At 34.0% G+C, this 15,887-nt stretch overlaps 1 long non-coding RNA gene across 2 annotated transcripts; it reads right to left on the reverse strand.

The window, feature by feature from the left end:
- Window positions 1-6,234: 6,234 nt before the first annotated feature.
- LOC110111725 lies at window positions 6,235-15,183 on the reverse strand. Of its 2 annotated transcripts, XR_003701757.1 has the most exons (4): window positions 14,396-15,183; window positions 14,220-14,289; window positions 11,217-11,672; window positions 6,235-6,414 (listed from the first exon to the last, which is right to left on the reverse strand). It is a non-coding gene; the product is annotated as an uncharacterized LOC110111725 (long non-coding RNA). The 2 variants fall into 2 exon arrangements; XR_002304912.2 differs by lacking the exon at window positions 6,235-6,414 and having other exon boundaries at window positions 11,122-11,672; window positions 14,396-15,172.
- Between the last annotated feature and the right edge of the window lie 704 nt (window positions 15,184-15,887).

Here is a 15,887-nt window from a genome sequence, read left to right on the forward strand (position 1 = left end):
AGATGACATACTTAGAAGAATTTCACATAATACTGGATAAGGAATACTGGCCCACTCATGATCCTTCTACTAGTTTGTATCCCTTGAGCCCTCCAAGTTTTAGAAAAAGGTCTGATAGGCCCAAAATTAATCGATACAAAAACACAATGGATGAATCAAGACCTCAAAGTAGTAGAGTATGCAGCTATTGTCATATAGTTGGGCATAATAGAACAACCTGTCCAACACGCCGTGCAAAGTATTCGTAAAATTGGTGATCTGAAACTTTATGATGTAGTTTCTTTATGTTCAAGTTTACTCAAAATGAGTTGTGTTTGCTAGTGTGCAAGTTATGTAATATTACTTTGTTTTTTGCTTTATATTTGGTGTTGTGAAAAAAATATTTGTAATGTACTTTATATTTTTCCTGAATGTTTGTAATGTATTATCTAGAGCATGCAAAATTTACCTTAATATAATTTGGATATTTCATTATATTTTTTCTTTATCCTAAAGTATCACCAAATGATGAAGAAATGCATAAAATTAATTTAAATTATACTTATATATTATTCTATATTTATCTATAACTTTTGAGAATTTATTTAGCATTAATTTATATTTATTATATTGATGAAGAAATTATTTAGAGCTTATTTGATATATTTTAAATTGTAATATAATTATTTTTATATTAATGAAGAAATTATTTTGCACTTTCATAATTCAAGTTTAATTCTTTTTCCATCTGATTCAATGAATTCTTTAGATATGATTTCCTAGTTATATTTATTAGAGAAATTAATATTGCATTTTTTTTAAGATTTGAAAGTGTGATTTTGGGCTACTTATTGAGTTATATAAACTTTTTCTCTCTAATTTGGGCTACTTATATTTATTATGCATTTATTGTCTAATTCTTATATATGCTTGAATGTTGTATGTTGAATAAAATAGAAAATCTATTTATGCTCAGTTGAGTTGAGTTGATTAAAAAAATTTATGCTTAATAGTCAATTTTTTGTAATAGTTTAGGATAAATAAAAGTTGGATAGTCATCATTTTTTATGGGAAATTTATTTATGTGATTAAAGAAAATGTATTCATGCTTAGTTGAGTTGAGTTTATTTATGCTTAGCTAGATAGTCATCATTTTTTCACCCTCTTAATATTTTATTTACCCTAATTTATTATATGAACTAACTATTTTGTATGCCAAATTACATGTATTATGTAAGAAAGTCAACCTGTACGTCGAAAACATCAAGCTAGAAAAGCTATAACACAGGGTGATGAAGAGCAGCAAAATGTGCCGATGGATCTAAATCCCAGCATTGCCTCATTACGTGGGTCACACAAAGCAGCTCATCTGAATGAGATATGATAATATTTAAAATATTATGATGAACGTTCTTTCATTTAATGTTACTAATGCCCTTAAATCTTTGTGACATGTAGGGAACAGTTTTGGAAGCTGCCTCGCATCTTCTTATGGTTCATGAGTAGGCAATAAATTGTCCGAGATTTATGGAAGGCCTTCGAGTCTTAGGATTGGACTGTGTTAGTTAGCTGCGATACATAAGGATGGATCACAGTCTTCTTATAGCTTTGGTTGAGCGCTGGTCACCGCAGACAAACTCATTTCACTTACCTGTAGGTGAGATGAGTATTACCTTACAAGATGTTACTTTGATATTGGGCCTTCAAATTGATGGGTCGGCATTAGTTGGGAACAATGCTGTAGGCCCCGGTAGACGATGAGCTAGTTGGTCATATTACTGTGATGATCTATTAGGGCAGCACCCTAAGTTGTTTTTATAGATGGAACCATAAATTTATAAGGCAGCTCCAAGCAGGTAGCCTCAACAGTTATAGAGATGAGTTAGATTACCTATTGGATAGTCAGATTTGTATTGTTATTACTAATATAAAAGTTATATTTCTTAAATTATAACAATTTCAATTAACCACCATAAAAATTTATTTGATTTTGTCAGGTGACTTTGGAGCCATACACCACAGAAATTCACTCTCAAGTTGCTGATATATGTTTATCAAGAGAAGCAATAAGATTACCTATTTGATAGTTCAGGCTTATTCCTACTACGGAGGTTCAACCTATGAAGCTCAAATTTGTACGAGTAAATGGGCGTGGCAAAGCTGATACTGACTGGATGGTGTACCACCAACCTTAAATCAAAATGTGGGAGGATAAACGAGCATACGTTGTTGAAGTAATTACAGCTTGACCTAATAGTGAGCCCTTCATTTAGGATTACTTACAGTGGTTCAAGTCATTGGCAACATTGAACATGTTGAAACCACCTACAACATACTACCCCAGAGCACCTTCAGAGCGATATCAGATAAGTAATATCAGTGTGTTATAGTTTTTATTTTTAACAAATTTTTATCTTATACAAGTTTAATTTTTTTCCCCTTCCCTCAGCGTAATTTCCTAGAGACAGAGAGGGCAATGTTACCTATGGTTGGTTCACATGACTACATCAATACCAAAAGTTTTGTTCTAAGTAATATTAAAGTTAAAAATTGCCCTTTATTTTATTAGTCACTAAACGCACTTTAAGTATATCTTGCTGAACAAGCACTCAGCCATTACGGTGAAGTTCTTTTATAAGTAATATTAATCTATTAATACTACTCCTCTGTCTTTGTGTTTGTTATTACAGTATAGATATTGATCGCTACTTCTCCACACCAAGAAAGGGTATAATATACATTTTAGGGAAGAGCCTATTATCAGCTGCTGCACTAAAATTACAATCATTGCACATAAAATCATGTTGAAAAACTATTCCGAAACACTATTCAACCACTGGCCTCCGTTTCCTCGCCTCGACCCCGCACTAGGCAGGCGCAGTAGCAGGCCGGCACCGGCAAGGGCCGCAAGGCGGCGACGACCAAAACACGCAGGTATTCCGAGAACACATAATTTCATTTAACGTACTGTTGATTTCATTTAATACTTGACTGGAGTATTCATGCAATCCTTTTTAAGCCTTCTCATTTAATTATTTCTAATATGATTACTTTTCATTAATTATTAACTATTTTATTACAGCATTTTCATAACAGCTAGAGTATTCATTCAACTCCAATTATGTTCCAGCACCTTGGTTTATTCTGTCAGAAGTAGAAAAAGTAGAAAAACTAGGAGATCAAGTCCCAGGCTCAGAGTAAACCAGATTTCTAGTAATTACCTTAGAGTATCCATTCAGCATGTCCTGAATCAAACAATCCATTCACCATACATCTGAATCTTCATGAATATTAGATATCCCCAATAAAATGCATGGAAAATAAAAGGAATTACAGTTTTTTTTTTTTCAAAACTTATAGAAGCTTAAGATTCAATGGGAAAGGATTCAGTGCAGTAGCTTATGCATTCTTAAGAAAAAAACATGTAAACAAAACAACCAATCCTCTTGATGATCTCAAAAGGTCCAATATGCCTCGGACTTGGCTTATTGATTCTCCCAAATCTGCTGACACCTTTATTAAGCTGACTTTGCCATAAAAATTATCAATATGAAATTCAACCAATATATATTTCTAATCATAATACTTCTTCTGCCAATTTTGTGCAGATTTCATCCTTTCTCTGATCAAATGAATCTTTGGTATATTCTCATCCACAAAGGTTGACCGTATCACCATTCTATCTCCCATATTTGCCAAAGCTAAAGGAGTCCTGCAATTCCTACCATGTAGTGCTTCATAAAGAGCCATACTTATGCTGGACTGATAACTATTATTGTACAAAAACTCTATCAGTGAGATAAGATCCTTCCAATTACCCCTAAAATCTAGAATATATAGTCTCTGAAGATCCTCCATTACCTGAGTAGTCATTTCGAACAATTGTTTGTCTGTGGATGAAAAGTCGCACTAAAGTGCAACTTCGCCCCTAGTCCTTATTGAATATCTTTCCATAATATAGAAGTAAACTTGCCATTATGATCAGATATAATCACCATCGACACAACGTACAATATAATATTATCTTATATATATTTGTGCAAACATATATCATTCCGTCCGATCAAAATAAAATAAGCATACTTCATTAGTCGATTGACAATAACTCAGACAACATCATGCCCCTACCTCAATCTTAGAAAATACATAGCAAAATCAATTATCAACTATTCACATTTCCACTCTCTAATAGATAACGATTGTAAAAGACCGCTTAATTATTGATGTTCTGTCTTCATTAATTGATAAGCCTAATGCATCAAAATAAACTCTGATATGTCCTTAATCGATGCCACCAAAATATATCATTCAAATCTCTGTACATCTTATTGCTTCTTATATGAATAGCAACTTGAATAGTGAGCCTCATAAAGAATCTCGTCTCACATCTCCAAAAAAAGAAACCCGTAGCCTATCCTTGTATAAAATAATACCATAACCAATAACTCATAATTCAATCGAACTTTGAATTCTCTATATCTCACTCTTTAGATTTTTGAACATTTTCTTGTAAAGAATGTTGAATAATCATATAAGACAATATACCATAATCTCAGCCAGTAGAATAAATCACCTCTAACTATAATCTTTTCATATATCGTATCAAATACTTATCAGAAGTGAATTGCATACAAGATAATCAAGAAGACTTCTTTACCATAGCGTTTGCCACCACATTAGCCATACAAGGATGATACTAAATAGTCAGATCATAGTGTTTGATCAAGTCAAGCAATCTCCTTTGCCTCAAGTTCAGATCCTTTTGAGTGAATATGTATTTTAATCTGTGATGATTAGTGAAAATCTCACACCTAATACCATGCAAATAGCATCTCCAGATCTTTAATGTAAAAAACAACAACATCAAGTTCTAAATCATACGTCCGATGTTCCTCTCATATGGCTTCAACTATTTAGAAGCATAAGCTATTAACTATAAATAACAAAAATTGGAGAAGTCAAATAATCTTTCAATCTCTGAAAACTGACCTCACACTCTGGTGCACAGACAAAGCTACTAACTTCTGAGTCAATCTCGTTAGAAGTACAAAAATTTGAGAAAACTCATTCACAAACTTCATGTAATATCCAACCATGCCCAAAAAACTGCATACCTCAAACACAGTAGTAGGCCTCGACCAATCAGTGACTACTTATGCCAGCATTACTCACCTATGTCCCAGAAAAAAAAAATACTCCTGAACTAGAACTCACATTTGGAAATTTTGACATATTATTGATGTTGCCTCAAAGTCTCCAAAATAATACTCAAATGTCTAGCATGATCTTCCTAAATAAAATATAATAAAATATCATTAATGAAAATAATCACAAACTGATCTTGAAAATCTCTGAATACTCTATTCATCAGATCTATAAAGATAGCTAGTGTATTAGTCACCCTAAATAACATGACCAAATACTCATAATGTTTGTACATCAGTCTCTCTCACCTTCATTTGATAGTATCCAGATCGTAAATCAATCTTCTAAAATATAGATGATCCAACAAGTTGATCAAATATATCATCGATCCATTATAGATAATATTTATTCTTGGTAGTGACTTTGTTTAACTCCATATAGTCAATACACATGCATCACATTGGTAGTGAAACAGAATAAGTGCCCCCCCGAAGACACACTAAGATGAATAAATCCCCTATCAACCATCTTTTAAAGATGAACCTTCAACTCTTAAATCTTCTTAGGTTTCATCATAAACAGAGCTTTAAAAATTAGAATAGTACCTAGAAATACATCAATACAGAACCCTATGTTTCTATTAGGTGGGAAACTAACAATCTCCTCAAGAAACACATCTAAAAAATCTCATACTACCATAAGATTAGAAAAAGAACCAGAATCTAGGGCTATCAATACCGGTTACGGGTCGAGTTCGGGTTCAACCTGAAACTGATCCGACACCATACGGGTCAACCCGAAACGATTTTTAGAAACGGGTCATTATATCGGACCTGAACCTGACCCACTTTGGGTTCAGGTCAACCCGACACGACCCATATGACCCGGAATTCATTGAAATCTGTTTTTTTTTAAATCTGTTTCACTGATTTGGAAATAAAATTGATTTTTAATACAGCAATTCAGCAAACAGTGAAGTTGTGAAACAATTTAAAAATATAAAATAGAAACAATTTATAATTACATCAGATAGAGTTGAAACAAAATAATATTACATATCATTTGCTCATTTACAATACATAATCACAGATTAAAGTGCAATAAAAACAATTACAGGAGGTTGATTTACAATTTACAATTAATAAATCATTTACAAATCAGTGAAACCACAATATTACATATCAATTGCTTACAAAATATTTACAAACCAATTGCACTTTTAGATATTTACAAATCAATTTTGCTCAAATGCTCCCCTAGAATTAATCTTCAAGCACGACATAGATTTAACTGTAATAAAATAAGTTAGATCTATATAAAACTTCAATACATTGCTCAGATTAAACCCTCCAAATCTTTAATCACCTAACGAGGTGTAAATTCAATTAACATTAGCATATCACCATCAAAGGAGACAATTTCTACTTTGTATTAAACAATAAACTTCATCTTCTTACAATTTTTTGTCTGATCTAATTTTCACAATCTTGCTCATAATTATTAACCTGCATTGCATCATAATTCTCTTTATGCTTAACAACTTTTAATAACTTTATTTAGATCAAATTATTTACGACCATGACTTCCTAAAATACATCTTCTTTGTTATCAATATATTAATTTTTAATTACCTACAATAAATGTACAAATAATATTGCAAAGCAATTGAAATCTTAGGCTTTGATAGTGTTTTGGTACTAGATGTACTTCAAATTTGTGATCCTACAAATCTTAGGCTTTCATAGTATTCTGATGAATAATATTTATGGAAAGTAAAAAATATTAAAGCACCATTCAAAAGAATGCTAATATGTTATGCCCAACTTTAACGAGATAGAGAAATACACACTCTACTCATTTACATAGCTTTTGAAAAAAAATTATTGAACTGCTGTTTTCATTACTTTCTAATACATATCATGGTTTAAATTTGCGCAATATGAGGCACGCCTTTGCGCAATTCCAATAAAAAATATCTCGATGCTTACGCCTCGAGTTTTTTTTATGAGGCTTGCGCCTCAACTTGGTTGAGGCCCGCCTCGCCTCACTGCATGAGGCTTACGCCTCACGCTATATATATTAAAACTTACATAAATCTTGAAGTAAATGCCCGACATTGGACTCTATAGGAGAGAAGGAAGGGGAGAGAGCAGTTCACCATAATGATGATTCAAATGAAGAACCCCTTAGTGATGACAGTGCTGATGACTTATGAGTTATTATGTGATATGTCATTGCTATTTATTTTTGGAAATCACGTATATGCTCATTATGTATCCTATCTCTAAGGGTCAAGCCACTCATCCACCTAAGCATCCTCATCTCTGCAATACTTAACTTAGTATTATGCTTCTCTTTTAATGGCCAACATTCGGCACCATAAAGCATTGCAGGTTTCACCACCATCTTATAGAATTTTCCCTTAAGTTTGAGGGGGGCTTTTCTATCACACAATAAACCGTGCATTCCTCCACTTCAACCATCCAACTTAGAATTCTGTTGATAATATCCCCATCAACTTCACCATCACTCTAAACAATAGATCCAAGATATCTAAAATGTGTACTCTTATTAATGACTTGATCGCCCAAAGTCACTATCCCCTCACTAGGTCTTTTGCTACTAAAATTACACGCCATATATTCAGTTTCAGATCTACTTAAGCAAAAACCTATAGACTCTAAAGTTGACCTCCATAATTCAAGTTTAACTTCAACTCCCTCTCTAGTCTTATCAACAAGAAGAATATCATCAGCAAAAAGCATACACCAAGGTACATTCTCTTGCAAATGTCTAGTGAGAACATCCATGACTAAAGCAAAAAGATATAGACTTACAGCTGATCCTTGATGTAATCCAACCGAAATAGGAAAATACTTGGTCAAACCACCTTGTGTTTGAGCATAAGTAATAGCTCCTGCATACATATCTTTAATGATTTGAATATAAGCATTATTACCTCCTTTCTTTTCAAGAACTCTCCATAGAACTTCTCTTGGAACTTTATCATATGCTTTCTCTAAATAAATAAATATCATATGTAGATCCTCCTTATTCTCTCTATATTTCTCCATCAAACCTCTCAATGAAAGAAAGTCACAATATCCAATAAATAAAATTTAAAATACAGATTCTAACTAAGAATTGAGAATGATATCGATAGAAGACTCTCTTCATCAATTCTCAAGAATACTAAAATTCTAGAAAGATTTATCTAGAAGCCTGAAAGTCTTCATGCTTGCTTCTAGAGTCGCCTTATCCAATTTAACTTGATTGACTTGACTCTTTTTGTTAATTTGGGTTAATAATTGGAAAAGATTGGACAATTTAGGTTATTTATAAACTTAATTGAATTTGATATGATTTGTACATCAATTTTAATTGGATGAGATTTATGTTTACCAATATTTGGTGGAGAGCCAACATTTTGGGGAAAGCTTAGATGAGATTGTAGGGTTGCAATATTTGTGCACGTATGAGGTTGAGCATTGTGTGCAGGAGTCTTTCGAGTGTACATTAAATTGTGATTGAATGCATGAGATGTGGGAGGTGTTTGATGTGGTTGATATTGAGAACCGAAGGAGGAATGTGGGAGACATGTACAATAGCTGAGTATTGCAATAGGAATACAAGTTTACTTGTTAAAGTGTTGAGAGAGATGAATGAGAAGCGAAGGGTAGGGGCAAATGCATTGTGCTAGGACTTATCAAATTTGATGTTGATGATAGAGTAGGAAGGGGATTAAAGAAGATAGAGATGGAGATTGAACTAGAGAAGCACTGTAGAAAAAATATGGAGTTTGAGAGGCATAGAATTGGTTGCAGTTATGAGAAATAGATAGGTCAGTCGAGGGAAGATTTTCAAGTTAAAGCAGGGGAACCTAATGTATGTTGGGATGCAAAGCACTTGTATGTGGCTATAAGTATGTAGTTGAGTGATTTTTTGCATTTGAAGAACAACTATGAGGCCTTACAAGTGAGGAAGCAAGCAGTGTAATGTTATCAAATTTCTAAGAGAGCAGGAAGCATAGATCTTCTTGGAGGCAAAGAAACTTGTCCAACAAGTTTATTAAAAATATTATTAAGGAGATCCTCATTGATTGGGACAGGGAGGCTTTGAGGGACTCAAGGGAGAGCACAAGTAGGATGATGAAGCATGGCTCAATGATGGGGAAGAGGCTTGAGTTCATGATGGATAACCAGAGAGAATTGTTCATTTGAAAAATTTAGATTTAAGAACATTGCTCTAATACCAAGTTGATAAAGAGCTAGACAACAAAAGAAGGAAGAATTTTTATTGGCGGAAGAATCACAAAGTTTAAGAAAGGAAGGGTATTGGGGATATTAAATGAGTTTATCCTTCAAAAGAACGTAGATAGGAGATAGAGAAAAAGAAAGCTTGGGATAATTATAGATGGGAGAATCAATCTCTAGGCTTATACCAAAAGAAAACATTTATTTTTTTCCAACCTCAACTTACGTAATTACAAGACTCAAGCTATTATTTAGAGAATTATGAGTGATTAAAAATGAAAAATGCTTTCCATAAATAAATGTAAAAAAAACCCCTATTCATTAACCAAAAGAAAAATATGATTTACAAAATTAGATTGAAAACAGAAACTTTGATTAAGACTGAGGTAGATTTGTAATGCATCAATTAGCTTATCTTTTCACTTGGTATTATTTATTTTTGCAAATGCTGAACTTAGAGATCCATGAGCTCTCTTCGTCCATCTTGGTGTTAAAACAAGAAAACTAATATTATTCATTAGAAGTTTAGAACTAGCAACTTGCTTAACTGAAAGTACTTCATTGGAATTACTTGTAGAGCATGCAAAAATAAATAACAAAGAAATCAAGCACATAAAAACTACTAAAATTTATATGATTTGGTCGCAATTTATATCTACCATAGTAGAGGGATTTATTCACCATTAAAAAGCCACATACGTGCATAAATAAATGAGGCACGGTAGAACCTGGCTCTCCTTCAAACGCCAACACATCTAATATTTTCATAAAGAGACTCATCAAATTTGTCTTGCAAAATAAAATAAAATAAAAATCTTCCAATATCTCTTTAAAATAAAAGAATCACGCAAACGAGAGAAAAATTCAATGATCAAAGTCAAACTATAAATTTTCCCCTAATTCTTATTGAAAATGATATCCCAAACCCATCTTGTTTCTGTTGCAAATGAGATAACAAGAGCCTTTATTCATTACCAAGTTTCCAACCAAATCAAATATTCCAAGTCATCTCACATATTTCTAAGCATTTGGAGCATGCTTCACGCCCAATACAATAAATCCAACTGGGTTCCTTCTCCGTTAGCTAAGTTACATTCATTTAAGACCAATTTCTACCATCTGCTGCAATTTCTTAGGCAAATCCCAGTGTCACTAAACGCACTTTAAGCATATCTTGCTGACCAAGCAAACTCCGTAGTCATTGCCCTAAAGTTCTGTTCTAAGGGGTATTAAACTATTAATGCTATTCTTCTATCTTTGTGTTTGTTATTAATGTATAGATATTGATCGCTACTTCTCCTCACCAAGAAAGGTCATAATCCATTTTAGGGAAGAGCCTGTTATCAGTTGCTGGAATGCCTTGGTGTAAGACCTTTGTTTCTGCTCTTATAACCCCAGCTAGCTTCATGTTTAGGGTTTAAATACGTAAATAAATAAAAGCAATTCCACGCAGCAGGTCTTTAATAAAATTTCATTATTACAAATACATCTAAGTGGATCATTGAAAAACAGAGTATAAAACCCTCTGTATTGCTCTCAACCCATTCTTACAGCCATGGGCGGATGCACTTATGGGGCCGTTGGGGGCACGGGCCCCCACTGAAAATTAAATCATTGCTATTAAGTGTATTTAAAATAAATTATATTTATTATTTAAGAATTTTAAATGAATACAGGTAGAGTCAGAATATTTTACAAGAGGGGCCTTTTTTTTTTCAAAAATTTCCCTTTATAGATGTTGGTAGGTGAGACTTGAGAGGATGATTTCTTAAAATATCTCGATCGACTTTGTTAAAAAACAAGCAACCTGAAACATATAGAATTTATAATTAAAGGAACCTGATGTGTTTTTCCCCGTGGTGCTCTCCTGCCGCCTGCTCTCTACAAGTAAGCTGTTTATGCATCTTCTGTTTGTCGTCAATTCCGGTCCTCCCATCTAGCTGTCTCAGATTTTTTTTTTCTTTTTCTCCAGCTAAACACAAGAACAGATTGAAGTGCAAACATGATACCAGCAGTCAAAGAAGAAGCTTAGGCTTCCAAGGTTTGCACTCGATCCAGCTAAAGGCATAGGCGCGGCACCATTCATCACCAATGACTGACACATCGGACAAGTTGGAGGTTATCGTAACCATGGATCCACACCCATGGCATGAAATAAATGCCCACAATCTGGTAAAAGCCTTAATATGGCAGCTATGGCTTATCCTCCCCTTCCTCCTCATCTTCATAGTCGACAAGGCACATCGAGCATTACATGATTAGAGTTGAATGAATACTCTAGCTGGTATGGAAATGCTGTAATAAAATAATTTAATAACTAATGAAAGGCAATTATATTACAAATAATTAAATGAAAGGCTTCAAAAGGATTGCGTGAATACTTATTTTTTTTTACTAAAATTTCGTTTTAAGAAGCAATAAAAAAGCCGCCACAAATGAAGCAAAACGAAGCCTAAATCAACATTTTACGTTAACAAGCTGTAATGGAAATTCATTGGTCTTCAAAGTAGATTATATATCAACGTCAAGCAGGTTTAGGTTGATTTCATGCCAGTTCCTTGCACCGTCTTCTGGCACAGTTAAAGAGCAAGAAATGATACGAGGCTAGAAAGCTGAAAGGAGCTTTCAGATCCAAATTAAAATGCTATAGATAACATTTGGATGATTCATATTCTGGTATGCATGTAGAATTTAGATGATTCATATTCTGGTATGCATGTAGAATTTAGATAAATAAAATTATGACGTAATATTTGCAAATATTCCAAAGTAAATCATTACAACTTGAACTAAATTAATTGAATGTATTAGATAAACTTTTGTTGTTACATGCATGCTATAAATCATTGTTATCTTTTTTTTATATTAAATGAGAAATTTGTTGACAAAAAGGCAGAATATGAGGAGGGAAAATTACCAAAATATCCCAACACCTACTTTAGTAATTTGCCCCACTACATCTCATATTCTTCCCTTTTTCCCTAGCTGATCCTGTTCATGCGTGACTTCCTTAATCACGAGCAGCTCTCCCCTCCAGGCTCCCAACTTTCCCCTCCCGGCTCCCTCTTCCTTGTCCAACAACTGCCCTTGAAGATTGAAGCCACGAAGGTGAAAAATCAACGTGCGAGCATAATCTTCATTCATGTTCATTCCTGAGCAAGTATACCAACGAGTTTGCCATAGTCCAACAAGTTAAGTGAATCGGTCATGACGACTATTCTAGTATCGGTACTGACCGGAACCCGGCCTAGACGATTTTGTTTGGGTGTACGCGTAAAGCAAGACCTCACACTGATAACACGACGAAAGAAAACCCCCAACTTATTTCTCTTTTGCACAACAACCCATTGATCGGTGCCCTAGAACTTCACTCATGCTTGATCGAGGGATGCATATAAGCCAAAAGAATGCCTCGATCACCCAATAAATGGAGAACTACTAATTCCATCCTGCATCGCATACATAGCTATTGACAAAGGCTCGAATTATAGAAGCAAAGATATGAATTCTCTGCACAAATCATATCATGACAATTGTAAAGGTACAATCGATTTATTCTAATTATCATTTTCTATTTTTAACGCCTAAGATTAAATAAGGGGCGGACCCATGCTTTGCCCAGGGTTGTCCATTCTCAAAATAATTAAATTCTCATTATGATTAGGATAAATAGCTACGGAGAGAGACAGCTTTTAATCACATTTTTAGGGAATCGTTAGATGTTAATGACAATTAAAATAAGATATTAGCATTAAATGGGAAAATAGATTCGAACCAACATGCCACCATAATTAGCGCTAGACCTTAATCACTCAACTATCATTAGTGCCTATATGCAGTTAATTAATTAATTAGTAACAACCGTTGCTATTTGTCCTTATATCTGTTTTGGAACATAGGCATTAAACCGAATTGATTGGAAGCTATTATGCGTCACTTCTCAATTTTTTACGGTAAATTTGTCAAAGCTCACATTTTTTTAATTTTTTATAAAACTACTAAACTACCCTTCTTAGGGTTTTAATTTGAAAAGCAAATAGGGAAAAATGGTTCATAGTTCTTTCCGAGGAGGAGTGATGTCTAAATTAGTGGAAGAAGAACATAAAAGCTTAGGAGTTGTTTGGCAACCAGAAGGATTTACCTACTTAGGATTTAGTGAAGAATCTTGTAATAAGAATCATATTCATTCCATAAAATATCTTTCAGGACTTAGATTTTCCCTTATTTAAAGGTGAAATAACTACTAAAAAATTACTAACAAACTACTTAAAACTTGCAAACAAACATAATGGCAAAAGCTAGAATAACCATAACAAAATAATGGAATCCTAAAGACATAAACTAACGGAAATATCTATCACAAAATTAAATCTAACACGTGTTAACATCATCAAATCTCAGTGAAAAATCCATATACATCGCAAGGGTTAAAAAGAATCAATCCTTAAAGTTCTCATGTATTTAACAAATAAAAAAAAAAACATAGTTAAAACTAACAATTCAATGAGATTTCGGGTCTGTTTGGATTATTTCAGTTGTTTGTAAAAATAACTGTAGAACTACAATAAGAAAATCTAACCTTTTTAAATTTATTGTGGGTATTATAGATTATTTCACTTTTGAAAAAATATGACAATAACTTTTTTTAAAGCTACAACACTCTAGCAAATCTGATTATAAAAATTGCTTCACAGCATAAGAATTTTTAAAAAGTGGCAAGAAAGTTGTAACTAAATAGAAGCATGTCAACTGTAAAAATATAAAAAAGTTGCCTTGCAAAAAAAAAAAGAAAAAAAAAACTAATATTATTTTCTTTGAGGAATGAAAAAGCTTAAAACTCACCTCCCGTCCAAAGAAGAAACCCTATATGACCGCATCCGTTTGATTTGTTGGGAGAGCCAGTATTTGCGGGCTGCCGAAACCAGGGAAAATTTGTCCAAGTCATTAAAAAAAATGGATTAAACATTTAAACGGAGAGAAAGCCGAAAAATCCGAGAGATAGAAAAATGTTAGCATACCAGCCGACTGTCGCCGATCCGTCACAAGCCGCCGTGAGCCGCTGAAGGTGAAGTGTAGGCTTTCGGCGTTCCAACGAGATTAGAAGAAAGCTTTCGTCTGAACCGCTGAACTGCTGAATCCTTGCGCGTGAAACCCTTCCGACTTCTGCCCTTCGCCCCTTTAGTTTTTTTTTTTGGGAAAACCCGGGGCAAAGCCCATTGTATTAAAATCAGAAAAAATTACAGAGGGAATCCTGGATAAGCAGGAGAAAACCTATAAAATAGAAAAGCTAAGAACAATAGAACAAAGCCCAAAACTAATAGTTACAAAGGAGACATAAAACAATCAAATAGACTCAGGCAAAATAAGCCAGTTCCAGTCAACAAAAACTCATTCAGTGAAAACCGTCCAGCGCAGGAGGAAGCTCCGGTTGCCAGGCGAGATAAAGGCCCTCACAGAACTTCCATCTATCCCAAGGATGTCCGAAAAAATATGCCAGGTTGCCAGAAAGGGCCTTCCATGGCAAACAAGAGGAATCTGGCTTGGTCATCATCGTCGGATTGTAGCAATGTCTCCAGTTTTTGTAACCATTAATTCGGGTATGAACCAATCCGTATACCCAAGAAATGAGCATCCTGTTCTTCAAAATGGAACATGACTGAACAGTAGATAAAAACCACCTGCAGCCATCAAAATGTTCTTCCCAGGTCTGAAGAAAATAGTAAATTATACCAAGTATCTCCAAAAAACCAAAACTTCTTCCAGACAAAGCTAAAAGCAGAAAATAACTAGGACAAGAGACGTCCCAGGCCAAAAAATTGCGGAGCAAAACATCCAGAAAAATCAGATACCAGAAAATCTCCATAGAAGCGAATCCTTATTTTTCCATCTTGAAACTTTCAATCTAATGGCCATCGTGATGTTACAAATCAATCTAACCGAGTTAGTACGAGTATTAGAGAAACGCCTCAAGTTTCTCTCACGCCAGATATGATATATGATGCAACCAACCGTTAAACAGCAGAAATCCTTCTCAATTTTACTATGCGAATTGGAAATGGAAAAAAATTCCAGAACTTGAGCTAATGTAGGTCGGAGAAGAAAGCATTGCAATTCCGGCAGCATATACTTTAGAATATTAAAAAAGAAATCACAACCAAAGAAGAGATGATTATGATTTTCCATAAAACCATTACAAAGGGAGCATAACGGAGCAACCTGAATTCCCCTAATCAGCATGTTATCAGCAGTTTTTAGTTTCCCTAACATAGCCATCCAAACAAAACAAGCATATCTGAGAGCATGCTTTTTATGCCATACAGCATCAAACCAGTCCACCTTCGGCAAATGAGAGTAAAAATGCTCAATAAAATTCTTAAAAACCCAGTTGCGGGATCCCAGCCAAAGAATGCTAGAGGGATCATGTAAGGAAATGTTTGTAATAGCTTCAGAAAGAGAGTTAGGTAAATAGCTAGGGAGTACCCAATTCTCACCCACAACAAAATCTTTCAC

Source organism: Dendrobium catenatum, unplaced genomic scaffold (assembly GCF_001605985.2).
Source record: "Dendrobium catenatum unplaced genomic scaffold, ASM160598v2 fragScaff_scaffold_993, whole genome shotgun sequence".
NCBI lineage: Eukaryota > Viridiplantae > Streptophyta > Magnoliopsida > Asparagales > Orchidaceae > Dendrobium > Dendrobium catenatum.